Source organism: Myxine glutinosa, chromosome 3, assembly GCF_964187855.1.
Source record: "Myxine glutinosa chromosome 3, kmMyxGlut1.1, whole genome shotgun sequence".
Classification (NCBI taxonomy): Eukaryota; Metazoa; Chordata; class Myxini; order Myxiniformes; family Myxinidae; genus Myxine; species Myxine glutinosa.
The window spans coordinates 49,097,089-49,110,803 of record NC_136263.1 but is presented as its reverse complement, the minus strand read 5'-3'; positions in this window follow the sequence as shown (position 1 = coordinate 49,110,803).

Genomic DNA, 13,715 nt, shown 5'->3' with positions numbered 1-13,715 from the left:
TCAAAATGTGGCACCTCTTGCTCGAAATGCTATCGATTTTCATCAAAATGTGGCACCTCCTGCTCGAAATGCTGTAGATTTTCATCAAAATGCAGCACCTCCTGCTCGAAATGCTGTAGATTTTCATCAAAATGTGGCACCTCCTGCTCGAAATGCTGTAGATTTTCATCAAAATGCGGCAGCTCTTACTCGAAATGCTATAGATTTTCATCAAAATGTGGCACAGCTCTTGCTCTAAATGACATTGGGTTTTCATTAAAATGTGACACGTCTTGTTCGAAATGCTGTAGGTTTTCTTCAAAATGTGGCAACTTCTGCTCGAAATGCTATCGATTTTCATCAAAATGTGACACAGCTCTTGCTCTAAATGACATTGGGTTTTCATCAAAATGTGGCACCTCTTGTTCGAAATGCTGTAGGTTTTCTTCAAAATGTGGCAACTTCTGCTCGAAATGCTATCGATTTTCATCAAAATGTGGCACCTCTTGCTCGAAATGCTATAGATTTTCATCAAAATGTGGCACCTCTTGCTCGAAATGCTAAAGATTGTCATCAAAATGTGGCAGCTCTTACTCGAAATGCTATAGATTTTCATCAAAATGTGGCACCTCTTGCTCGAAATGCCATCGATTTTCATCAAAATGGGGCACCTCTTGCTCGAAATGCTATACATTTTCATCAAAATGTGGCACGTCTTGCTCGAAAAGCTATAGATTTTCATCAAAATGTGGCAGCTCTTACTCGAAATGTTATAGATTTTCATCAAAATGTGACACAGCTCTTGCTCTAAATGACATAGGTTTTCATTAAAATGTGACACCTCTTGTTCGAAATGCTGTAGGTTTTCATCAAAATGTGGCACCTCTTGCTCGAAAAGCTATCGATTTTCATCAAAATGTGGCACCTCTTGCTCGAAAAGCTATAGATTTTCATCAAAATGTGGCAGCTCTTACTCGAAATGTTATAGATTTTCATCAAAATGTGACACAGCTCTTGCTCTAAATGACATAGGTTTTCATTAAAATGTGACACCTCTTGTTCGAAATGCTGTAGGTTTTCATCAAAATGTGGCAACTTCTGCTCGAAATGCTATCGATTTTCATCAAAATGTGGCACCTCTTGCTGGAAATGCCATCGATTTTCATCAAAATGTGGCACCTCTTGCTCGAAATGCTATAAATTTTCATCAAAATGCAGCAGCTCTTACTCGAAATGCTATAGATTTTCATCAAAATGTGACACAGCTCTTGCTCGAAATGACATAGGTTTTCATTAAAATGTGGCACCTCTTGCTCGAAATGCTATAGATTTTCATCAAAATGTGACACAGCTCTTGCTCGAAATGCTATAGATTTTCATCAAAATGTGGCACCTCTTGCTCGAAATGCCATCGATTTTCATCAAAATGTGACAACTTTTGCTCGAAATGCTATCGATTTTCATCAAAATGTGACAACTTTTGCTCGAAATGCTATCGATTTTCATCAAAATGTGGCACCTCTTGCTCGAAATGCTATAGATTTTCATCAAAATGTGGCACCTCTTGCTCAAAATGCCATCGATTTTCATCAAAATGTGGCACCTCTTACTCGAAATGCTGTAGATTTTCATCAAAATGCAGCAGCTTTTACTCGAAATGCCATCGATTTTCATCAAAATGTGGCACCTCTTGCTCGAAATGCTATAAATTTTCATCAAAATGCAGCAGCTCTTACTCGAAATGCTATAGATTTTCATCAAAATGTGACACAGCTCTTGCTCGAAATGACATAGGTTTTCATTAAAATGTGACACCTCTTGTTCGAAATGCTATAGGTTTTCATCAAAATGCGGCAGCTGTTACTCGAAATGCTATCGATTTTCATCAAAATGTGGCACCTCTTGCTGGAAATGCCATCGATTTTCATCAAAATGTGGCACCTCTTGCTCGAAATGCTATAGATTTTCATCAAAATGTGGCACCTCTTGCTCGAAATGCTATAGATTTTCATCAAAATGTGACACAGCTCTTGCTCGAAATGCTATAGATTTTCATCAAAATGTGGCACCTCTTGCTCGAAATGCCATCGATTTTCATCAAAATGTGACAACTTTTGCTCGAAATGCTATCGATTTTCATCAAAATGTGGCACCTCTTACTCGAAATGCTGTAGATTTTCATCAAAATGCAGCAGCTCTTACTCGAAATGCCATCGATTTTCATCAAAATGTGGCACCTCTTGCTCGAAATGCCATCGATTTTCATCAAAATGTGACAACTTTTGCTCGAAATGCTATCGATTTTCATCAAAATGTGGCACCTCTTGCTCGAAATGCTATAGATTTTCATCAAAATGTGGCACCTCTTGCTCAAAATGCCATCGATTTTCATCAAAATGTGGCACCTCTTACTCGAAATGCTGTAGATTTTCATCAAAATGCAGCAGCTTTTACTCGAAATGCCATCGATTTTCATCAAAATGTGGCACCTCTTGCTCGAAATGCCATCGATTTTCATCAAAATGTGACAACTTTTGCTCGAAATGCTATAGATTTTCATCAAAATGTGGCACCTCTTGCTCGAAATGCTATAGATTTTCATCAAAATGTGACACAGCTCTTGCTCGAAATGCTATAGATTTTCATCAAAATGTGACACAGCTCTTGCTCGAAATGCTATAGATTTTCATCAAAATGTGGCACCTCTTGCTCGAAATGCCATCGATTTTCATCAAAATGTGGCACCTCTTGCTCGAAATGCCATCGATTTTCATCAAAATGTGACACAGCTCTTGCTCGAAATGCTATAGATTTTCATCAAAATGTGACACAGCTCTTGCTCGAAATGCTATAGATTTTCATCAAAATGTGGCACCTCTTGCTCGAAATGCCATCGATTTTCATCAAAATGTGACAACTTTTGCTCGAAATGCTATCGATTTTCATCAAAATGTGGCACCTCTTACTCGAAATGCTGTAGATTTTCATCAAAATGCAGCAGCTCTTACTCGAAATGCCATCGATTTTCATCAAAATGTGGCACCTCTTGCTCGAAATGCCATCGATTTTCATCAAAATGTGACAACTTTTGCTCGAAATGCTATCGATTTTCATCAAAATGTGGCACCTCTTGCTCGAAATGCTATAGATTTTCATCAAAATGTGGCACCTCTTGCTCAAAATGCCATCGATTTTCATCAAAATGGGGCACCTCTTGCTCGAAATGCTATACATTTTCATCAAAATGTGGCACCCCTTGCTCGAAAAGCTATAGATTTTCCTCAAAATGTGGCAGCTCTTACTCGAAATGTTATAGATTTTCATCAAAATGTGACACAGCTCTTGCTCTAAATGACATAGGTTTTCATTAAAATGTGACACCTCTTGTTCGAAATGCTGTAGGTTTTCTTCAAAATGTGGCAACTTCTGCTCGAAATGCTATCGATTTTCATCAAAATGTGGCACCTCTTGCTCGAAATGCTATAGATTTTCATCAAAATGTGGCACCTCTTGCTCGAAATGCAAAAGATTGTCATCAAAATGTGGCAGCTCTTACTCGAAATGCTTTAGATTTTCATCAAAATGTGGCACCTCTTGCTCAAAATGCTATCGATTTTCATCAAATTGTGGCACCTCTTGCTCGAAATGCTATAGATTTTCATCAAAATGTGGCACCTCTTGCTCGAAATGCAAAAGATTGTCATCAAAATGTGGCAGCTCTTACTCGAAATGCTTTAGATTTTCATCAAAATGTGGCACCTCTTGCTCAAAATGCTATCGATTTTCATCAAAATGTGGCACCTCTTGCTCGAATTGCCATCGATTTTCATAAAAATGTGGCACCTCTTGCTCGAAATGCTATAGATTTTCATCAAAATGTGGCACCTCTTGCTCGAAATGCTATCGATTTTCATCAAAATGTGGCACCTCCTGCTCGAAATGCTGTAGATTTTCATCAAAATGCAGCACCTCCTGCTCGAAATGCTGTAGATTTTCATCAAAATGTGGCACCTCCTGCTCGAAATGCTGTAGATTTTCATCAAAATGCGGCAGCTCTTACTCGAAATGCTATAGATTTTCATCAAAATGTGGCACAGCTCTTGCTCTAAATGACATTGGGTTTTCATTAAAATGTGACACGTCTTGTTCGAAATGCTGTAGGTTTTCTTCAAAATGTGGCAACTTCTGCTCGAAATGCTATCGATTTTCATCAAAATGTGACACAGCTCTTGCTCTAAATGACATTGGGTTTTCATCAAAATGTGGCACCTCTTGTTCGAAATGCTGTAGGTTTTCTTCAAAATGTGGCAACTTCTGCTCGAAATGCTATCGATTTTCATCAAAATGTGGCACCTCTTGCTCGAAATGCTATAGATTTTCATCAAAATGTGGCACCTCTTGCTCGAAATGCTAAAGATTGTCATCAAAATGTGGCAGCTCTTACTCGAAATGCTATAGATTTTCATCAAAATGTGGCACCTCTTGCTCGAAATGCCATCGATTTTCATCAAAATGGGGCACCTCTTGCTCGAAATGCTATACATTTTCATCAAAATGTGGCACGTCTTGCTCGAAAAGCTATAGATTTTCATCAAAATGTGGCAGCTCTTACTCGAAATGTTATAGATTTTCATCAAAATGTGACACAGCTCTTGCTCTAAATGACATAGGTTTTCATTAAAATGTGACACCTCTTGTTCGAAATGCTGTAGGTTTTCATCAAAATGTGGCACCTCTTGCTCGAAAAGCTATCGATTTTCATCAAAATGTGGCACCTCTTGCTCGAAAAGCTATAGATTTTCATCAAAATGTGGCAGCTCTTACTCGAAATGTTATAGATTTTCATCAAAATGTGACACAGCTCTTGCTCTAAATGACATAGGTTTTCATTAAAATGTGACACCTCTTGTTCGAAATGCTGTAGGTTTTCATCAAAATGTGGCAACTTCTGCTCGAAATGCTATCGATTTTCATCAAAATGTGGCACCTCTTGCTGGAAATGCCATCGATTTTCATCAAAATGTGGCACCTCTTGCTCGAAATGCTATAAATTTTCATCAAAATGCAGCAGCTCTTACTCGAAATGCTATAGATTTTCATCAAAATGTGACACAGCTCTTGCTCGAAATGACATAGGTTTTCATTAAAATGTGGCACCTCTTGCTCGAAATGCTATAGATTTTCATCAAAATGTGACACAGCTCTTGCTCGAAATGCTATAGATTTTCATCAAAATGTGGCACCTCTTGCTCGAAATGCCATCGATTTTCATCAAAATGTGACAACTTTTGCTCGAAATGCTATCGATTTTCATCAAAATGTGACAACTTTTGCTCGAAATGCTATCGATTTTCATCAAAATGTGGCACCTCTTGCTCGAAATGCTATAGATTTTCATCAAAATGTGGCACCTCTTGCTCAAAATGCCATCGATTTTCATCAAAATGTGGCACCTCTTACTCGAAATGCTGTAGATTTTCATCAAAATGCAGCAGCTTTTACTCGAAATGCCATCGATTTTCATCAAAATGTGGCACCTCTTGCTCGAAATGCTATAAATTTTCATCAAAATGCAGCAGCTCTTACTCGAAATGCTATAGATTTTCATCAAAATGTGACACAGCTCTTGCTCGAAATGACATAGGTTTTCATTAAAATGTGACACCTCTTGTTCGAAATGCTATAGGTTTTCATCAAAATGCGGCAGCTGTTACTCGAAATGCTATCGATTTTCATCAAAATGTGGCACCTCTTGCTGGAAATGCCATCGATTTTCATCAAAATGTGGCACCTCTTGCTCGAAATGCTATAGATTTTCATCAAAATGTGGCACCTCTTGCTCGAAATGCTATAGATTTTCATCAAAATGTGACACAGCTCTTGCTCGAAATGCTATAGATTTTCATCAAAATGTGGCACCTCTTGCTCGAAATGCCATCGATTTTCATCAAAATGTGACAACTTTTGCTCGAAATGCTATCGATTTTCATCAAAATGTGGCACCTCTTACTCGAAATGCTGTAGATTTTCATCAAAATGCAGCAGCTCTTACTCGAAATGCCATCGATTTTCATCAAAATGTGGCACCTCTTGCTCGAAATGCCATCGATTTTCATCAAAATGTGACAACTTTTGCTCGAAATGCTATCGATTTTCATCAAAATGTGGCACCTCTTGCTCGAAATGCTATAGATTTTCATCAAAATGTGGCACCTCTTGCTCAAAATGCCATCGATTTTCATCAAAATGTGGCACCTCTTACTCGAAATGCTGTAGATTTTCATCAAAATGCAGCAGCTTTTACTCGAAATGCCATCGATTTTCATCAAAATGTGGCACCTCTTGCTCGAAATGCCATCGATTTTCATCAAAATGTGACAACTTTTGCTCGAAATGCTATAGATTTTCATCAAAATGTGGCACCTCTTCCTGGAAATGCCATCGATTTTCATCAAAATGTGGCACCTCTTGTCGAAATGCTAAAAATTTCAACGCATCACGAAGAAGTTCCTAAATCCTGAGCTTTTCTTATAGCGATTAAATTTGCTCTTGTGCATTTTCTCCATTATGAGTGGGTTTCATTCATGAGAAAAACACAACTCACATGTTCACCTGAATTGCCCTGATATATGCAATTGATGGAGTTTGTGCTGAGCCATCATCGCTTCACGTTCACACACCAGTTTGTGTTTGGTGGTTAAGATGGTTCTTCACTTTTATTATACTTCATACCCCCCGTTCTTTTTTCTTTTGATTTTCATTCCAACCCCCTCTTCTTTTCCATTCATCCAACCCAACACCCAACTTTGCTTGCTTTGCTTCTTCACCTTTTCATCGTTCTCCTCCCCCATCAAGCCCCCATTCTTCATGCTTCCTTCCCCTGCTTGGACTCATTTCCCACTTCCCCCGCCCCCGTTCTCCGCCGCCTAGCGCCTCCTGCCGTCCGGCTTGCTCCCTGCCCCGGGAGAGGCGGCTCTGGCTCTCGATGTAAAAGTTCTTTGATGTGATATAAATATCCGCGGCCCCCTTTGATTCGCACAAAGCGAAAAAATTAATCGCAGATGCCCCCAAAACTATTATCTTTCCGCGTCTAATTCCTTCCCTAAAAGCCACCGATCCTAGTGCCGCGGCCCTGCGAGCCGACGCTCCTTGCGCGTGGGAAGCTGTGCACGTTGGGGACCCCAGGCTGCCTCGTCTCCTGGAGGCGCCACAAGGAGACTTCCTTTGTCTCCTAAATCCCTCACATCATCTCATTCTCATCTCCTCGCACTATCCCCACCTTCATCGTGAACTTCGATCCCCATCACACTTTCATCATCTCCACATCGACTTCATCTCCTTGTTCAACACTTCTCTTCGAAATGTATTTTCTCCATCACTCCCCCGTCCACGCCATAAATTTCCTACATCCTTTTCCGACCTCATCACCTCCTCCATCTCAGATATTTCCATGACCCTTCCATCACTTTCATCTGTTCATACCCATCCTCTCAAACCCTAATATCTTTTTCACCCCCTTCATCTCCTCCATCACATTCATCTTCACCATCTCCTTGATCTTTATAGTTTCCTTCAGCTGCTCATCCTTTATTTCAGCTGCTCATCTCATCTATTTCCACTATCTTTCTATCAACATCCCCTCCATCCCTTATTTCTTATGTACCTCCTTCATCACCTTTGTCTTCACCATCTCTGATTCACAAATTGTTCCATCTCATTCAGCCATTCATGCTCTTCTTTTTGTAAGCTTTGTGATTAAGCAAAATAAGCAAATTGTTATAATTATGACAACTATTATATGGCTGTGTCAGACGCTCCTAATTTCTGGATTGGCCAAAGTTTTCAGATATTTTGTGTGATCATTCTACTGCCCTGTACACATTTTGATGACATCTGGCTTCATTTTGCGACGGGTTAGCACTCTTTAAATTGATATATATATGTATATATTTTTAACAATCACAAAGATATTGCTAAATAATCTGGATTTCACATGTGCAGTAATTTTTACAAGCCTGGAACAAAGGAAGTAACAGTTACACCGAACTTGGAAGCCCTTTGAGTAACCTTATCATCTGAAATTTGGAAATTAAGTTTGATTATGCTATTTTTTAATATGTAATCCAAAATTACACACGAAAACAAAACCGGATTCGATGTTAAACTGTTATTTTCGTTTCTGTGAAAAAGGAAATTGAAAGGAGAAATGTATTTCCTGCATCCTACACACATCGCCATTGGTCCATTTGAACATCTTCAAGCAAGGGAAGTGAAGGCAGACAGATGTGATGGGGATGTAAAGTCGCGATGTGTGTAAAGTTTCATTTGTTCACGCTAATTTTAATCAGAAAGCATTGCCTGGTTTTAGGGCGAAAAAGCGTTTTTGGCAACTTGTTTTAAAGAAACTTTTTTTTTTTCAAGAAACTTTTTTATCAAGCAACTATTTTTTTGATAAGAAACGTTTTTTACAGGAAACGTTTTTATATAAGAAACGTTTTTTTTATAAGAAACTTTTTTTATCAGAAACTTTTTAATTGAAGAAACTTTTTTTTATATAAGAAACGTTTTTTTAGAAGAAACTTTAAAAAAAAAAACTTTTTAATTGAAGAAACTTTTTTCTTTTTTAGAAACTTTTTTTTAGAAGAAACTTTTTGAATAAGAAACTTTTTTAAATATAAGAAACCTTTTTTTTTTTTTGAAACTGTTTTTATAAGAAACTTTTTTCTTTTTTAGAAACTTTTTTTTAGAAGAAACTTTTTGAATAAGAAACTTTTTTAAATATAAGAAACCTTTTTTTTTTTTTTGAAACTGTTTTTATAAGAAACTTTTTTCTTTTTTAGAAACTTTTTTTTAGAAGAAACTTTTTGAATAAGAAACTTTTTTAAATATAAGAAACCTTTTTTTTTTTTTGAAACTGTTTTTATAAGAAACTTTTTTTCCAAGAAACTTTATTTTATAAGCATCACTCACTCAACCATTGATGGATGAATGTAAAGTGTCAACGCACCCACGATGAAAGGGGATTAGCCAAGAAATTTAGCTGTGAGATGAGACAATATTATTTACATGATTTAATGGGATATTAATGGCTTCGGTTTGGCCACTTTTGGTACCTGATTATGTAACTTGAAAGGCCCGCTGTATAGCTATGATGGAAATGAGATTGTAATTATAGCAGCAGTGATGATAATATAATGATGTGCATGGAAATAAAAGGGATGTACTTGAAAGCATCTCCTACGAGAGCATGCAGATGCGTTTGGGAAGCGCTCATGATATTTAATCTCAGCAAGTGAGTGGAGTAAACAGCCAGAGGGCTGAACGCTCGGCGCCTCCTGCCATATGCCACACATATGTCTCTCTCTCTCTCTCTTTCTCTTTCTTTATCTCTTTCATTCGCTCTCCCATTCCACCCCCTGCCTTCTCTTTTATGTAAGGTTTTGAATTTTAAGCTAATTTGGTCTTGCTCATGACGATTGAAGCAGAAAGCGTGGCCGTAAAGCGAAAAAGAGAAAAAAAAGCAGAAAGCGAAAAAATTGACCGTAAAGCTGACTTATCCTTCCCGAGAGATGTTGCTCTATTTGGACTTTTCTCTTTTGATTATTCAATTCAATCTGGCTGAGGTTTTCTCTTGTGTCCTCCAATTTTCTGTCCATTGATTATAATATCAATGAAGGTGATGCCACCCATAACGTGCTGCGTTATTCAAATGGGGAATCCTGCCTCACTCTGCTTCCTGGTACCCAACATGTTACTTGTTACCAAACAATATGTCAGCTCGATGCTTTTAGAGAAACGTCTTCCTTCAAATTGAGTGATGTACCATACAATCTATTTCCTTTTCATTCAAAATTACCTGACAATACAGAAGAACATTATATAGACCACTGCTCCCATTCCACCACACCCAACTCATTTACTTCCTCGTTAACTACTTACATGATCAAACCATCTTTTAAATTGTGAGACAAACAAGCACAAGGATGATAGTCTTAGTCCGGCTTGTTTTGATCCAACAAAAGCTCATGCTGCTTCTCAAATTCACAATCGGCATTCAAAAGCTGTCATGGCAAAGTGTCTTATGAAGAGTTAAGTTTAAGTGAAGTCAATAGTTGGCCTGTTAACAAAAATTGCATGATGTATGTAAGTTCGATCTTTTATAACATGTATTGTATGTCATGACAGATGATACTCTTGCAATGAAGCTTATGCATGCAACCAATGATGTCAGAAAGTGAAATACTGATACAAGTACAAGATACAATAATCAACAATAATAATAATAATAATAATAATATAATAATAATAATAATAATAATAATAGACACAAAAATCCGCACACAAGCCTAATATCAGGCACGTCTAGAGCCAGCACGGACCCCGAGGCAAAAACCTCGGGGCCCCCCACCCCCACCCTTTCTCTCTTTTATAACTTTTGAAGGAACTTTCTTTAATGAAAAACAAAAAACTTTAAAAAAATAAATGGTTACTTTTATTTAGCCGTACTAGTGAGGTACCCGTGCTACGCACGGGTGGGAGGCCGGAGGCAGACAGACAATGCAGAAACGGCGAATGCTAAAGCATGAAACCAATAAATTCCACATTCCTGTAGCACCTTCAGTCGCACGTCAGACATGGACAGCAAGTTCGTGAAGGACTTCCATGAAAAACGTACCCGTTGGCAAACAAACAGTCAATGGCAAATCTGCATGTAGTGATCCGAGAATTCACGTTTAGAAAGTAGAAACCGTCACGGCATTTCATCATTCACTCGAACTCGATGTCTTTTTCATTCCAAACAGCATAACTCCAATCACAAATGAAATAACATTAATATAAAAAATAAACTTTTAACAACATTCGTGACATAAACAAATATTTAAATCCTGATGTGAAGTTCCGTGCGGTTGGGTGAATACAATTACGAATTCAAACTCGTAATTGTATTCACTCAATTCCAATCATCAATTGATACTTTAACAAAACGATTAATAAGATTAACGTTTAACGATTTAACATTACGATTGAATGACGGTTGTATTGGGATATTATCAAACCCGCACATTGCCGTCATCTGTCCACTTCCGCATTCGCGGCAGGTGCATAATCCTCATCAAAATCTAAACAGTATTTGTAGAATTTCAATAAAATCCACATCACTGTTCATATCGGTAAATATTATTCCATCGTGTTTGGAAAAATTGGAAAATTGGAAAAATAGGAAAAATAATATAGCCTATTTTACTCCAGGGGGTCCCAGGATTACCCACCCAAACTTTCGTTGCGATCAGTTCAGCCGTTTTTGCGGTACCTGGGAACGGACAGACAGACGGACATTTGGTGAATTATAGTAAGATGATCAAAAATAAAGGAGATAGCTGGACGTTTGGACCGATCGAGTCAATTCGCACCCTCGACTGTTGAACACTATTTCTCCATAAGATTGGCAAAAAAATACATATGAAGATGGTTAATAATTTGTGTTTGGACAAAGTGGATACAAACCCCTTTCTTTGTAACGCATATTTCTGGTTAATAATCATTTTCTGTAAAGTTTGAAACTACCATTAACAGCGGTAAATGTTGTTTTGTTTCCGGCAAGAAAGCCAAATCAGCTTCTGTTTTTAAATGTAACGATGAGGAAATGAGGATGAGCCGATGAGGGGTTTCACTGTACTGTTTAAAAATAAATTACAGGAGAAGCTCGGACCCCTCAACAGACCCCGGGCCCCGAGGAAGAGACCGCCCCCCCCCCCTTCCCCTCTCGACGCTCCTGACCGTCATTGTAGAGTTTTATAATCAAGTTCCAATTGTATCCTGCAAGATACAAACATCACTCTTCAACTGAACTATCTGGTAGCTTTTGATTCATCGTGTATTTCCATCCTTTAAAATGACGTCACAGCATCTGAAGAAACGCCTCCTAACCCCCAACATGTCCAATTAACATTACCTTGAGAAATGTTTTCATATAATTTGTCAATTCCGCTGCGTCTCAAGCCCTGTGCGGTATCAGATAGAGTTTGTTTGATGTTATTACAGCCACTTGTCTGCCATTCTGGGTGGCCATGTTTTCGGCCTCTGGGTCAATGCCTTTTGCTATAGTAGTTAAGAGATTCATTTGGAGGAAGGGTGGTCATGGTTATACAGATCATCTACAATACTTGTGTCACCACAGTGGATCCTCGTTTTGATGATAGAAACTTCCGTATGGAGATTCACCATTACAATGACCGTAACCTATGTTGTGACCAAGAACTTAATTCATATCCCAAGTCTTAACCTATGCACCATCCGAAAGCCGAACCCCCGACTGCCTTACAAACAAATAACCGAAGCCTTTGTGTATGTCTCAGCCCACACGACACACGGTGCTGCCTGTGCGCGTTCCAACACAAACAGCCGGGTGCCAGGACAGGCAACAAGGAACGCTGAGGGCTGGTGAACCCACCCACCCCACCGAAAAACTGAAACTTCATTGGGCCCATGCACAAAGGCCTTCTATCCGAGCACCCGTACTACGCACTACCAGGCTACCACGGCAGTCCTATAATGAATTATGGTGCCAGCGTTGTTTGGCCATCAACACTTCTGGTTGATCTGGTATCATAAATAATTAGAAACTGACCCACGAAGGAAACTGGGAATCGACATAAAATGTGTAGAGATATATATACAAATGTGTAGACATATATATTTCGTTTAGATACATACATACATACATGCATATATATATATATATATACAGTCACGTGAAAAAGTAAGTACACCCCATGTAAAGTTTTGACTTTTTCAACATATTTCAACATACAGCTATTTGATCTACATTTCAACAATATTGATAGATAAAGGTGATATAATATAACAAATATCATGAAACATTTACATTTTGTAGTCCATTGTATAATTTAAATAAACATAAATGCAAATTTCGCATGTGGAAAAAGTAAGTACACCCCGACATTTATCACTACTTGAAATACCTAAAATTAGAATCAGGTGCACCAGCTCAGGTGCAAATGATTAGAACATCGTCAGAGAGGATCTTGGAGGAACCTGTCTTATTTAAACCTCAGACATTTCGTTTGGTTTTCTCTTTGTTGTTGAAGTGTGCGGCGTCACCATGCCGAGATCAAAAGAGCTCTTTGAGGCCTTCAGAAAGGTTATAGATGCCTGCGAGTCTGGGAATGGATTTTAAAAGATCCTCAAACAATTTGAAATCAATCATTCGACTGTCTGGAAGATCATCTCCAAGTGGAGAAGATTCCAAACAACTACCAACTTGTTCAGGCCAGGCCGCCCCAGCAAGTTCACCCCGAGAGCAGACCGCAAGATGCTGAAAGAAGTCTCAAAGAACCCCAGAATGTCATCACGGGACCTACAGGTAGCCCTTGCCACTGTTGATGTCAAAGTGCACGGGTCTACCATTAGAAAGAGGCTGCACAAATTTGATCTACATGGGAGGTATGCCAGGAGGAATCCTTTGCTGTCCAGAAAGAACATCAGGGCAAGACTAAAGTTTGCCAATGAACACCTGGGCAAAGACCAGCACTTCTGGAACAATATGCTCTGGACATATGAGTCAAAGGTAGAGCTATTTGGCCACAGTACCAGAAGACATGTTTGACGAAAACCAAAGACAGCATTTGACCATAAGAACCTGGTACCAACTGTAAAGCATGGTGGTGGAAATATTATGGTTTGGGGCAGCTTTGCTGCATCAGGGCCTGGGCAGC